Source organism: Polistes dominula, unplaced genomic scaffold, assembly GCF_049000335.1.
Source record: "Polistes dominula isolate Pdom_NZ unplaced genomic scaffold, Pdom_raw_medaka contig_82, whole genome shotgun sequence".
In the NCBI taxonomy this organism is placed as follows: Eukaryota; Metazoa; Arthropoda; class Insecta; order Hymenoptera; family Vespidae; genus Polistes; species Polistes dominula.
The window spans coordinates 687,616-703,018 of NW_028301046.1; the positions used below are offsets into that span (position 1 = coordinate 687,616).

A 15,403-nucleotide genomic window follows, 5' to 3' on the forward strand; every position below is an offset into this window, starting at 1 on the left:
CTTCCTAACGGAGCTCCCCGACCGTTCCGGAGATTATCGATATTGGAGAGGAACAAAAAAAAAAAAATCACGAATAGGGCTTGGGAAAGATCATCGACGTCAGTGTACGTATACTAGTTGAATGGTATACCTAACGTGACCAATCGAAAATTGTCTGCAATAAAAAAAAGTTTACGATTTTTCATGAACTTTGATAAATCATTTTTTATTAATATATTTTCGTTCTCTCTTTCTTCTATGGTTTAATTTACGGAAAATGATAAAAACATCAAAGAAACGAATCAAAATGTAGATGATGAGAGAGTTCAGTTCAGTTGAAATATTTTTTGTTAAGGTCACGTTTGCAAGCAACCCCGTAAACTTTTTTCTTTTTTTTTTTTTATAAACTTCTATACATATATATATATATATAAACGTGAGTTAGCTTATCTTGTCGTTGAAAATACACTGGCAAGATTTACCGGACGTAAAGTTACGCTCGAACGGCGAACTATTATTCTCTCGGCTTCGCACCCATCGACGAAACGAAAGGTGGGGCAATCGCGGGTTACGGAAAAGCCATTCGGTTACCTTTCTCGTATTTCCAAGGTGTGCATATTATAAAAGAGAGATCTTTTCATAAAGGTTCCCTTTTATACGTTCATATCGTAAATAAAAAAAAATAAAAAAACTAATAAAAAATGTACAATGTTTCACGATCTGTTAGATTGTTGCGAAATTGATCAAAAGTCTTAGAAAAATATTCAGAATGGTCGGTCGGTCGGTCGGTTGGTCGTCTCTTTTGTCGGTTAGAGATTTATAAATCATTTATGTACAACATGTATGTATGCTAGTTAAACAATAATCCTACTATAATTTACTACGAGTATTATTATTCTTTATTATTCCATGAATAATTTCACGAATGATGTATTAAATCTAAACGCTTGATTTCTCGTGATCCTTTGAACCCAAGTTTCACGTATGTAGGTATGTATGTGTTTGCATAAATACATATTCGTTTATTAGTATATTTTAAATTCCAGTCGTGTGCCCCTTCAATTCGAATTTATCGATAATTGATACGATTAAGGACGAAAGCAAATAATATACGTACAATCATTTACTCGTATATTTTATAAAGTCAGGTGAACGTACGAATATAAAATATCGACGTCATTATCTAATTAGAAGAACACGTTGTAAGTAATGATCATGGTGTAAGCTTCTGATTCGCGTCAATTTGAAAAATTACTAATGTTTTATCTTTTTATGTTGCAAGAAATGAACATTTTTTTTTTTTATATGCAAGACTATTATCCTACGTGTTAGGTTATTGCATTACTGCAAGTCATAAGAATCTTCGTATAAAATTTTCAATAATTTTTAACAATTTTTCTATGCGGAAACCTATATTTTCAAATGATTAAATATTTAACCCTTAAAGTGCACTGTGGGTGTTTGACACCCCAACGTGTTTGAACGTGTCTCCTAAAGTCGCTATTTTAATATTTAGACTTCGCAATTTTTTTACAAGTAGTTTGATACATCTTTTTAAAAATAGAATAGGTTTTATACCCATCTGAATTTTTTTTTTCGAATTCAGTACCATTTTCGAAAGATCAAAAATTTGTTGAGGTGTCAAACACCAAGTATGCACTTTAAATACATTTTTATACTTGTTGTTCTCATTGCTTTTGTGTCTCTTGCTCGTTTATGAAGCGTGTCCCACAAATTACGAAACACCTTGTATATTGAGCCATAAAATGATTGTAAAGAAAAATTATTGACGTGAATTCAGGTCACAGGTTAGTAAGTGGTTACATTATTACTTGTTACAGATAGCGTATCTTCTCGTAAGATTAGTCATGATCATTCGATTAGACACAACTCTTTGAATAAATATTGTCTTGACCCATATATGCATGAACAAACGTAGAATGGTTGTTATTTTTAGATTAGTTATTTGATCTAATACATTTTCAATCAATATTTATACAAATTGCATAAATACTAATCATAATAATTATGATAATTACCAATAGCACCAATGAAATAAAATCATTCAATTTTTATTCAATCGATTTATATTTAATACAATAAAATAAATGATACACGTCAAGAGAACAAAGAATAAAAAAAAAAAGAAGGAACTAATGAAACGATAAAACAAAACGATTGTGAGAAAGAAAGAAAAAAACAATGATAGTTCAAAGGATTAATCGATTCTAACAACCTAGAAAAAAATAATAATAATAATAATAATAAAGTATAGAGATTAATCTAGATCCTGTAAGTAAATTCATTTAAATACATATGTATTCTAAGAATCGAATCGAGTTAACATATTCGCACGTCCTTGAAAGAAGAAGAAGAAAAAAAATATTCGATGCGTACTGTTAAATAGATATAAAGTATAAAAGATAGAAAGAAAAGGAAAGAAATGTTAATAGAAAAAAAAGTAACACATATACACACACACACACACACACACACACATAGAACAAATGCGAGTACTTTGCGCGTGAATGCGACGTAAAAGAAATCGCGATTGCGAGGGTGTGACAAACGATCGTAAAATGTACTACACGGTCCCACGGTGGAGTCGAGTTATCGTTGCACAACGACGACGTATATATCGAAGTCCCAGCTACAGGTGGCACACCACCACACATGTGTATGTATATATGTATATATTGTGCGCAGCGAATTGGTCAAGTAGCATTTAAGTTTAACACGTACGCACACCTAAAACTCATACAAATATATTTGTATGTATAGAAAGAATATATACACACCTACTATATAGTTAGGTGCCTCTATAGTGGCTGACGATCGACCGTAACGAAAGTACAGGACACCCACGCGAAAAAGGGCGCGAGATAAAACGCCTCGAGAGATCTATCCACACCCAGCCGCCAAAGGCGCCTGTTTCTACAACATCTCCTTCCGTTCTCTTCCTCGATTTTATAAATACTTTCTTTTTTTTTTTTTGTTTTATCATTTTAATTTATTTAGATTTAGTTTTTGTTTTTTTATTTGATTGAGTCAAAGGAAAAATTTGTTTGTACGAAAGATTTGAACTCGGTTGCTATAATTTCTCGTTTGAAATGAAATGAATCATAATATTTCGTGGATTTACATTAGAAAGTTGAATATTTTCTTTGAAAGGTAATAAACTAGAAGTACAAAAAATCCTAAAGAATTGTTAAATACGTTTTTCAAAGAATTATTTCAAATGATTTCAAAGATTATACACCTTGTAGTTGAGAGATCATTAACCAGTGTTTTTTTTTTGTTAGTTTTTCAATAGTAAATTAACCGAGACATTGTTTTAGAAATTTGTATCGGATAACTTGAAAAATATCATTTGAAAAGAACGCATTTAAGGAGCAAGAATATGACGAAAGAATCGGTTAAAAAAAATATTATTGGAAACTTTTTGTAAATGAAAGTTAGTCTTGCGTATCTCGGTAGTCACGGTATTGGCAGGTCAGACATTGACATTCGACGTGTTGCGTAATAAGTTAGAACGTGTCGTGAGAAGCCAAATCTTTTTTAACAGAAGAGAACTTTCGAAATGTCAAGTAGCAATCGTGCCACAGATCCTCAACACACAGTATTAATTAATATGATAAATTATAATTTAGTAAAAAGCAAAAAGAACAGTTGTGTGTAGATCACACACGGTAGAAGTGAAACCTTTAACGTAAAACCAAGCTTCAAGGCGTGAATATATCGAAACAATTAAATTGTAATACAGTGCCATCTATTGAAAGAACCTTACAGAACCTATATAATCTCTCTAAATAAAAATTTTTGAATTAGTAATAAAAAATAATTTTAAAAAATCACATGAAATAAAATAAATTTCATTAATATAAGTTGAGTAATTTTGGAATTATTAGTGGACGAACATATTGTGACACACTGAATTTTTATATATAGAATTTTATTAATTAATTAATTAATTATTTTTGTTTCTTCGGTTTCACGTTCTTCCGTTTCACGATTTTCAAATCACCCTGATTCTAAAAAAGTTTTCACTTCCAAAATACATTGCACAAGCAACATTTTTTCGTATATATATATCGTTATTTTATATTTTTCAAATAATATTGCAACTACGATAATATACAAACGTAACGTTTATTTTAGAAATAAATTCCTAACTTTGTAGAAGTAGAAATAGTTTCGATGAAAATATAAAATGCGTACTTTGGATTCCAGAAAGATTGACGTAAAAACAGGCATTGTCTGAGAGATTCGTAGGGATCTACTATATTCTATGGGGAGATTCCTGGTATGCCATGGTCCACACCTAGCGTCGAGAACATTGCAAGCCACGAAGGCTTGACCTACACACCAGTCGCACACCCAAGTGCTCGATTGTACGCGAGTCGAGCTCACGTCGTATCCCGTTTCCATCGAAAGTTCACATTAATGGCATTTGCTTTGGTGGCCCCAAGTAATAAAACGAGAAATAGTGAAAGAAAACTTATGGGGTTCGGAGAAAAGTATTCAAATTCATTTTAGTTTACAAAAATTATTCATCATTTTCTAATCATAAGTATTTATGATATTAAAATGCATAAATGTTAATGAATTTGATTTTCAAAATTGTTCAGTAGCTCTGACAAAGTGTGCGAGATGGATTTAAGAAAATACGATTGGCCTGTGTCGATCGACAGGAAAACAAAATAAAAGAAAAAAAAAGGTTGAAGGATGAGGATGAGGATGAGGAGGATAGCCGAGAGCGTGAGGTTAGAAAAACTCACGGCAGTAAAGTCCGTGGGGATCATTAAAGATCAAATTGAGAGTTGCAGTTACTCGATCGCGATACCGTCGCATAGCCATAGAGTAAAAGAGAAGAAGAAGAAGAAGAAGAAGAAGAAGAAGAGAGAAATAAAGAAAGAAAGAAAGGAAGGAAGGTAAAAAAAAAAAAAAAAGTAAAGAGTGAGAGAGAGAGAGAGAACAGGGTACCCTGTAGAACATTCCTCGGCATGCTTTGGAAGCTAGATGCACTTTGCTTTATGGTAGGCGGATCATTCACACCTCCACTCGCGGAGGAGGCCAGGCCGGTTGTGGTGTGGATTAGAAAAGGAAAGAAAACCAAAGAGAAAAAGAGAAAGATGATAGTAGAGTGAAGGAGTTTAAGAGTATACGTACGAACTGGATCGCATTCCCCGCTTCGTGGGGCATAAAACCGTTGAGATAATATTGTCAGATAGATTATTTATTGATATCTTGGGTCTTATGCTGCCTCTCAGCCACGATGCTCTATGCCCGGTGTGCCATCACGGAAACCTTCCACAGGATCGGATAATGTCTGCTCTTTCTCTCTCTCTTTCTCTCTTACTCATTCTTTCTTTCTTTCTTTCTTTCATTCTTTCTTCCTCTTTCTATTCTGTAGGAAAACGTTCGTTGAACATCCTGCTCCGAGGGGAAGAGCCCCCATGGTACCGTTGATGGTCCAGGAAGATGCGAACTTTCCTTCCTTGCTCTTCTTCTTCTTCTTCTTCTTCTTCTTCTTCTTCTAACAATAACAACAACCACCTCGATATTCCCAAGACGTTAAACCGTAGCAGCAAATTCACAACTCGTTTACCATTTATTATCACACGCCTTTTTTTTATTTTTTTTTTTATACACGTGTGTCGTGAAAAAAGGAAAAGCTTGTTGCATAGTTTCGATTTGAAACAAAAAAATATATATATATTCGATGGATTTTTTTTTTACGAATATTATTGATAATGGTATTGTATATGGAAATTAATTAATCGTCGTAGATAAAAAAAATCGTGAAATTCATTGTACGTTTATTTATCGAACGGGCGTGGAAAATAGTCAGTTGCGTGGTTTGTTAGGTTGTTGGAAGCTGTCGTTTTGTATCCTTCCACGGTTCCAGACGTAAAATTCGTTGTGCTTTCGCTGTTCTCTCTTTTTCTCTGTGGTATCATGTACACATATATATATGTATATGTATATGTAGGTGCGGGTGTAGGTGTAGAACGTAGGCGCGATATATCTCTTCTCACGCGGAATCGTATCTGCACGGATCTGTCGGTGTACTTACGAACGAGTCTACTGAACTATGTCTGACACACACACATACACATACATATTTTTATATTCAAGATACTTAGGCGAATATTCGCGAGTTACTTTCGAATTTCTGTATACCGCCCTCTCACTCCGTTTAAAGCGAGTCCAGATTGGCCACTTCCCAACATTTACATATTCAACGAGCCTTACTCGATAGGTTTTACACACGCCTTTCATATTTCCTCTCTTTTCTATCCACCGTTTAACCCTACTTTCCAAACTCCTCTCTTTCCTATAGTTATCGAGTAACCAACCAACCAACCAACCACTCGTCGTTCATTTCGTAGACATTCTATAGATATAAACCGAAAGGTATTAAGCTAAAGTTTGTACCGTTATGAAACGTGATTGCTCGTTCACGAGACCCAAACGACATACGGAAAAAAATAATAACACCCGATAAGAGTTCTAGCAAACGGTCATCATCAACATTGGACCAATCTCTCATCAGTGGTTTGTAAAACGCGTTAAATACAAATAATGATAAGCATTCGTAACATTTTCTTATATCTATATATATATATATATAGTTGTTTATACGAACACGTGTGCATACTGCACATTTCCTTTGAATATTTTCTTTTATATTTTGAAAAGTATTTTAGATTTGAACACGAAGCGTGTGGCTTAAGGTACGTACAATGTTCATACGCATAAATATTCTCTCCCCCAGGGGGTGTGCACGCAACGTTTGACCGTTCGTGCCGTTCGTTACGCCGTACCTCTCGAGCGATTAATTGCAGACACGTGCGATTAATGACGTTAAAGCTTTAGCTTCGATCAAGCCGACGGGTTAAACGTACGTACATCGGTGAAAACTCATCGATCAGCTACCAACCAATCCGTGCTTTTATAGCACACGGACACTCGCGATCGGACCCACTTTCGTAATAAATTTTTCCACGTCTCGATCGATTCGTATTTCAACGAGAGAAGAAGAAGGAAGGAAAATAAGAGAAATAAATACGAATACAAAGAAATAAAGAGAGAGAGAGAGAGAAAGAGAGAACATGAAATCGTCCGTGTAAACGTCTATCAGAGAAGAAAAACGATCGAGTCAGTTAATACGTCCATTAAAGTAAAAAGAAAAAATATAGAAAAAAAAAAGAAGAAAAAATGAAAATGTTAGAAAAATGAGGATAGAATGACGTAAGATACAACGCAGCTGGTTAAAATGTTCTAAACCTCTTAGGACTACTACTTAAGTATACTCTTATACTATCTTCGAGTTCTCTTCTGATGTGTGTTAGAACTCATGCAGCTAAATCGGCCATTGCGAGGTCACGATAATCGACTGGTGGAATTCAACGAGTTAGAAATTAGTATTTTACTCATTCGTTTAATATATTTTTCGTGTTTACTTCGAACAAGATAAACCTATATTTAATGTTACGCTTACCTCGAACGATAACTTCAATGTTTCGAAGTAATAACAATAACAACAACAACAACAACAACAACAACATAGCAACAAAAATGTATATATTCATTTCCCGGCAATTATGCGAAATAATACACGAGAAGTTCTACCTATAATTATTACTATCTCTTTCTATTTAAATGAAAAATTATAATAGATATAATATAGATCTGTGTATGTGTGTGTGTGTGTGTGGTGTGTGAAATTTTTGACGTAACACGCAAACCTTAGCAGGTTTACATAAGCTGCTGTGCTTTATAATTTATATTATGTCGAAATAACTCGCGTATATATTTAAAACAATATACGTATGCCATTAAGATAATACGTTTTAAACCTTGTTTTATTCTTCTTTTTTTATTGAAGTGAAAACTTCTTTAGAATCAGGGTGATTTGAAAATCGTAAAACGGAAGAAACCGAAGTGAAACCGATGAAACAAAAATAATTAATTAATTAATGAATTAAATTCTATATATAAAAATACAATGTCACACAATATGTTTGTCCACTAATAATTCCGAAACCACACAACTTATTTTAGTGAAATTTATTTTATTTCATGTGATTTTTTAAAATTATTTTTTATTACTAATTTAAAGATTTTTATTTAGAGATTATCTAGGTTTTGTAAGATTCTTTCTAAGGTTCTTAGATGGCACTGTATTACAATTCAATTATTTCGAAGCTTGGTTTTCTTTGAAGGTTTCACTTCTACCGTGTTCTTTTTATTTTTTTTGTTCAGTCGAACAAATTTATTATTCACGAGAGAAAACGATTAAAAGAGGTATCAAAATGAATATCCTTTCTTTTTTTGTTGTCTTTCCATTTTGAATTCAAACTCGATCTTCACTTATGTTTCCTAATATTTTAATAGAGTTCGTGAATTTAAATAAAGGTCGTGAATAAGATTATAAAAATTTCGAAAGTCTCGTATAAAATGTAGAACCATTTTGTAGGATTTTAGTTTTCTTGGAATGAAAAAAATCAATAAATCCAAATTATCGTCTATTCGATTGGATAAAATAAATTGAATTTCTAAAAATGTCATTCTCGTTAAAAGATTAACGAGATAATTATTCTTTTTATTTAAAATTTACATCAAGTATATACACGACTTACTTAGTAGAATATTTTAATACAAAATTGTCGTCTACGAATTTACAAACTTGAGAAAGAAACAGAACAAACGTGAAAACAAAGGGATAAAAAGAAAGAAAGAAAAAGATTTAATGGAAACCAACTACTCGTAAATATTCTGTAAACTTCCTGTGTTGTCCTTGAAGAGTACCTCCTCCTCCTCCTCCTCCTTTTCTCTTTTTTATTCCGACAAATATATAAACCTTCTATTTTAGGAAACTTACTGAAAGACTAGACACGGTATTTCGTAAACTTCGTGCTTACTTTTTATGGATTTCTGGGTCAGGAGTTTGCTCTTCTCCTCGAGCACCACCTACCCATCTGTGACTCACTTTTAAATGTATCACCAATCTTTCTTTTTTTTTTTATTCGACTAGTTTTAAAATCCAAAACACGAAGTAAAAGAAGAAGAAAGAAAAAGATTTCTTCACGTCAAAAGCATTGAAAAACGTCAAAAACAGGAAAAGAAAAAAATACATGCAATTTGTTATTAAACTTGACAATAGCACATCTTAGAGTTAGAGAATATTATCGATCATTTGATGTCTCGTAGAAGATAAATTAATCTTCCTAACTTTTGCAACAACTCTTTAAACCTTAGATGAGATAAAAAAAAAATATATATATATATACACTTTTTAAAACGATTGGGTTCTAGCAATCTATTAAAATGATGTTGATTTATTTTTTTCTCGTGACTTCGTACCTTTCAATCCTTTTTCTCTCTCTCTCTCTCTTTCTCTCTCTTTGTCTGCATGCATTCCAAAGGAATAAAAAAAAAAAACTAGAAAAAAATGGGGTGACGTTCGAAAAATGAATCGACCGTGCGATCGTTTAACTTGTCGTAATATTTTACCCGACAATGGACGATATTATCGCTACTTTTCTGGAGCAATAACGTTCGAAGAAATATCAGGTGTACAACGTTGTTACTACTATGTATTTCTATGTAATTCATATACTTATATATATATGTGTTAGTGATACATAGAGATATACACAATTGACTTCGGTTCACAGCAGGTATTATTCTATTCGATAATCAACCATAATTACCTTTCTTGTTGGTGCACCCAACGAAAGCAAACAATTCTGGAGACAGGCTAGTATCAAAATACGTGAGAACAGTGATACTTTGTATGCAAATAATGTTTCATAATAATAATAATAATAATGAATAATATATTAATGCTTTACGATAAACGAAAAGAAAACGATCATTTTGACGATCGTACGACTTTCGAACATATCTAACACGTGCTAAAAGTATTGCAATAATCTTAATATATATATATATATAAATTACGTCACGTCACGTTGTTTGTTCGCAATGGAGTCCTAAACTACTGAACCGATTTTAATAAAAATTTTGCACACTGTATGCAGTTTCATCCAACTTGAAAGATAGGACAGTTTATTCTTATTTGTTTATTAACAAAGAGTCATGATTATTAGACGTGTGTATCGGACTGATTGTGAGATAGGGGTACCCTTAATAAAAAATAAATATAAATTATCATCCTAATGGATTTTGGATATAAAATTAAATATGTTTCAAGAGATAGGAAGTTATGCAAAAGTTAGTCATGAAACGTATGACAATCGGTCATCGTTTGTATCGTAAAAAATGGAAAGAATATTTTTTCCCAAATACAATTATGGGTAGACTAAGCTCGGACAATGACGAAGACCGATTGAGGACCAAGACAAGTACGGTATTACGACATAGAATTTTCCATATTGGAAGTTGTACTGAATAACTCTCGAGAGCTGCACGCTCTTGCGAAAGGTAAACAATCGTGTGTGTTGGTGCTGTAAGGAAGACGATGACGACGACTACGACGAGAAGGTGCTGCGCGAAAAGGAATGGACAACCGTGCAAGGTGCTTGCTTGTCTATGGAGAGAATATATACAGGGTGAGTCACGAGAAACGGAACCAACAAATATCTTCTCTTTGTATTATAATTAGTTATCCGATACGTATACAATAATAATCGTATACTGAAACAAAAATGGTTGAACATAATATTTTATTTTATTTATAAAATTATTACTGTGTGTCAAATCATTTATTTTATTGAAATCGTAATATCATTTAACGTTTTATTTCTCAAAGCAACGATTAAAAATATAAATGTATGGGACTGGAGCAGTCGCAGTCGCCCGGAAAGCGAAAGATCCGTGGTTCGAGTCTCGGTCCAGTTGGTCCAATCGGTCCAATTTTTTTCACGGATCCCACAAATGAAAAATTTATTATTATATTGTTCAATTTTTCAAGACATACCCTGTATATATGGTGTCTATATAAAATATATTATATCTCTTATATAAAATAAAGGTCAAGTCGCTCGATCGTTTAGCAAGATCGGAACAATGCCAGGCCGATTGGCCGAGTTCTTTGAAATATACACATATATCTAAATCCATATATAGCTAGATATAATATTATTGTATATATATATATATATATATATATATATACAGTTAAGTACACAAAGATCGATCGATAGTTATCGAAATTCGAGCTGCCGATCGACGGTCTCGGCACGATTCGAAGGAACGATCGGAAAAGTATCTTGGCTAGCCTTGCACGAATTCGTGCACCCAGTTGGTATATCGTAGAAAGGCGTGCTGTCCGTTTCCGTCTTCGAACACGTGCTCCCCTTCGATATTACAGATCTGAAAACGGTTCTTTTCTATGTATATATATATATAACCAAAAGCGGCGGGAAAGCGTTATGAAAATGAACGGAGTTTGATCTAACAGAGAAAAAAAAAGAAAAAGGAAGGAAAAAAAGACAATTTAGAACATAAGTATTACGACCTGTTTGTACCGTATCCTTTTACGTCATTCTCACGTTTTCTCTGCCATTTCATTTCTTTCCTTTTTCTTCCTCTTTTCACTCATTTTGATATTTTTTTTTCTTCTTCTTGTTGTTTGACTCTTGATCGTGCAGGTTCATCGAATATACTAAATCGTATATGGTTTCGATAGAACAAGCAAGATAATAATTACTAACCTTTTTTTTTTTTTTGTAATCCGATGTCAAATTAAAGTGTTGAATATCGTAATCCGTGCTTTGATCATATTTTCTGCTTTTATTTCTATCAGAATGGTTAGAGCGTGAAATTTCGTAACCTCACGTATTACCTTATACGTGTCGTGTGTGTTTTGTTTGATTTTATTTATCGCGATTGAAATTTTTATTGAAAAAAAAAAAAAATGTTACACTTTGTAGCACGAATATTATTCGTATTTTAATTCTATATTTTTGTTTTTTTTTTTCGTTTTTTTGTTTTTGTTTATTTCACTCACATAATCTTTCCTCTTATCGAGGTCGTTATCGACGATTATCCATAAGCACGGGCATCGTTGGCTCCTCTCGGTAAGAAACGTATTATTATAATATACGTCGTTCGCGCTGTAAGCGCCAATTCAAACGAGCATATTCGATTTTTCTTCTCGCTTAGATCGACTCTATAAAGTCACAAGACGATAAACTTACTCTTACTCTTTCTCGAACGCATTTCGCAAATTATCCTCTACTCTCATTCGATATTCGCTATGTATTGAAAAAAAAAAAAAAATAATCTTTCTTACACATGAGGTTACTTACTACGTGACGAGAGAAGCAAATCCAATGAATTTACAAGAGGGTGTAATTTACTATAATCCTCTTTTAAAACGAAACAAAACAAAAAATAATACACAAATTCTTTCGAATAATTTATAACTAAATTCCTTTTATTATAATCTCGTATAGAAGTACACATATTTCTATCAATAAACAAATCAATTTTATCAATAACCATAGTAATCCAAATGATAAACAAAAATGATATAACTCTTTGAGACACGTTGGGTTTAAAATTGTCCCACCTTTTTGATACACCGTAATACACGTGGGTGGGAAATTTGTAGTCCCATCTCGAAATATTATTGCAATTTTTACACGTGCACATAAGTTTCTATTTCATCTTATTTATGCAAAAGTAATTGGTTATGAATTTTGTTTAATTTAAAACGTAATCAAATTTCTCTATGCAACATAGGGCTATTTTATTATCTGAAATTCTGTGCCGCAAAGAGATAAAATAAAAAGATAAAAAATCAATATATATATACAATACAAAATATAAATATAATAATCTCTTGAAATTGATATAACAAATTTCAAACAAACATTCGATCAATAAGTTGTACATACAACAACACCGTATAAATATAAAAGTATTATCGATGTAACAATAATTTATAATAAAAATATTAACATATATGTGTGTATCATTTTGCAAAGTAACAAGAACGGAAGCAAGTTGAAAGTGTTATGCAAAGGGAAAACACGATGATTCATTATCTCTTAACGTGGACTTACGATCGGTGCACTCGATTAACAACGTCGTTCTCTCGTCTTCTACGATCTCGTTGCACTCGCTAGAAAGAGAATAAAACAAAGAGAAAGAGAAAGAGATAGGATAAGGATAGGAGTTCCTATCCCAACTCTCTCTCTCTCTTTCTCTCTTTCTCTCTTTCTCTCAAAGTGTTTGCGCGCGCGCGCGCGCACCCTAGCTAGCTCGCTCACAAATGCAATTTACAAATTACAATGTCGCTCGGCATTCGCGGCGGCAACGTCAGTGCAATGTACACGGGGCATAATGCAGACAGACACCTGTGTCGTGTGCGATCGCCCGAGGCGCCACCGACGACTCTCTTGTCCGACCAACAACCACGCCGGAATACGAGTGAGAGTGAGAGAGTGAATCAGAGGAAACGAGAGGAGGAAACGAGAGGAGAGGAGAGAGAGTTACACGGATACTCGAGAGGAGGGTACGCGTTCTACTCGGAACACAACACAACAAACCAGTACACCGAGTCTCTTATACACACACACACACTCACACACCCACACTGGTCCAGCCGTAGGCTGTTCACTTTCCATTTCATTCCACATCTTTCTCTTTCTTTCTCACTCTCTCTCTCTCTCTTTTTTACATATTCATTATCTTTTATTATTATTGTAATTTTATTGTTTTTTTTTTTTTTTTCGATAGATTTATACAAAGTTCATTTAAATGATTCATGTGTTTTATTTGTTTGATCGATCTGTAGAAATAGAAAAAAGCAAATTCAATGAATTTCGATCGATATCCGAAGTTTAAATATATCAAGGCAGATTAAAGATAAAAGATCCTTCGCAGTAGCTTGTCCGTTCCCCCTGAAGGATAATACTTGATGGTGTATCGAGGTTGTCGATAGACGATTGAAATCCGTGAACTCGAATGGAATTCGAACCGCAGGCGGAAGTAGTAGTTTAAAGTTTAGTACTAAAAGAAAAAGAAGAAGAAGAAGAAGAAGGTTACAGAGTAAAACTTCGACGTGTAAGATTCGTTCGTGACAGGAGGAAAAGGGGGGGGGAGGGGAAGGAAGGTGGAGGAAAGAAAAACGTCGCAGTAGATCGACGTATAATAAATCTTAGAAAACAAAGCCAAGCATGTCTCCCTCCCTGCCAACGATAGGAGGTCACTCCTCGAAGTTACATAGATTTCCTCACACGATTTGTTCTCGAACTCTGGCAGGTGATTTAAAACATTGTTTTTAGTTCTCACCTGGCTTTAAAAGAGATCCGTTCATAAGAGAAACTTTTATACGTATAGGCGTGGTCGATCAATACTTCTCACAAGCATTGTTCTACAATTTATTTCTTTTTCTTTTTATAGATATACTTATCTGTATGAAAAAACAAAAAAAGAGAAAAAAAAAAACAAGATTTTTATATTCGTTAGATAAATCTTTCGAGAAAATAGATAAATAATAAAATATATATTTTCTTGAGTAATTCTACACTGTCACAATTATCTGACAAGAATAAATGACGATCGTACGATAATATTATTATCTTGATCAAATTTGAATCATCTTGAAGAAAATAAAAAACTATGAAGACAAAGTAAAGTCGGACCATTAGAAAGGTAAGACTCTAACTAAGCAAGGAACACACTTGTCAGACTTTTGCAAGGGATGCTTTGCTGTCCCTTTTAGTCGGCTCCAAGAGCCGGCTCTTCTTTTCTTCTTCTTCTTCTTCTTCTTCTCTATCTTCTCTACCTTCTCTTTCTTCTTCTTCTTCTTCTTCTTCTTCTTCTTCTTCTTCTCCTACTTCTACTTCTTCCAGGGAAATATTAATTCCCCGCCATTATCTGATTACGATCGTCCAATTAAAGTACACTCGGATGCACGGTGCACCACAAGAGGAGATAGGAACGTTCGCCCTGGTAATTCGACGTCGGTCAGCAAGAAGAAAGATCGCGATCTACTCGCAGGCTATTAGCTTCAAAACTCGTTGCCAGGACGTGTCGATGCGTCCTCTCGCGCCTTATTTCCACCTCTCATTTTCCTTTCTTATATTCTCTCTTTCTCTCTCTCTCTCTCTCTCTCACTTTATCTCATTCTTTCATTCTTTCTTACTTTCTTTATTTATTTCTCTTCTTCTTTATTCGTGTGGCCTTTTTCATCGACACTATAAGAATATTGCGTCGGCTTTATCGATCGAAAGAACCGACCGACACAACACACTACTCTTCTCTCCCTTTCGAACGTCCCTCTTTGAGAGTTCGTTCGAGCGTGCGATTGGTTCGTTGCTTGAATACCAAGCTAGCAACTTATCCTAGTTGTGTGTTGGTTACTTGGATGGCTGGCTAACTCTAGCAGTGGCCAGTTGTTCATCGCGTGGGAAGAAATGAACTTTCAATTTGATCAAAACAG

The 15,403-nt window shown here is 33.8% G+C and overlaps 1 protein-coding gene and 1 long non-coding RNA gene across 2 annotated transcripts in view; both read left to right on the top strand.

Annotated features, from left to right (window-relative positions):
• The window catches only part of blo (bloated), a 106,738-nt gene that overhangs the window by 23,715 nt on the left and 67,620 nt on the right, over window positions 1-15,403 (top strand). The window lies entirely within an intron of this gene.
• Window positions 4,000-7,831, top strand: LOC149031603 (uncharacterized). Its single transcript, XR_016177561.1, has 2 exons — window positions 4,000-4,910; window positions 5,393-7,831. It is a non-coding gene; the product is annotated as an uncharacterized LOC149031603 (long non-coding RNA).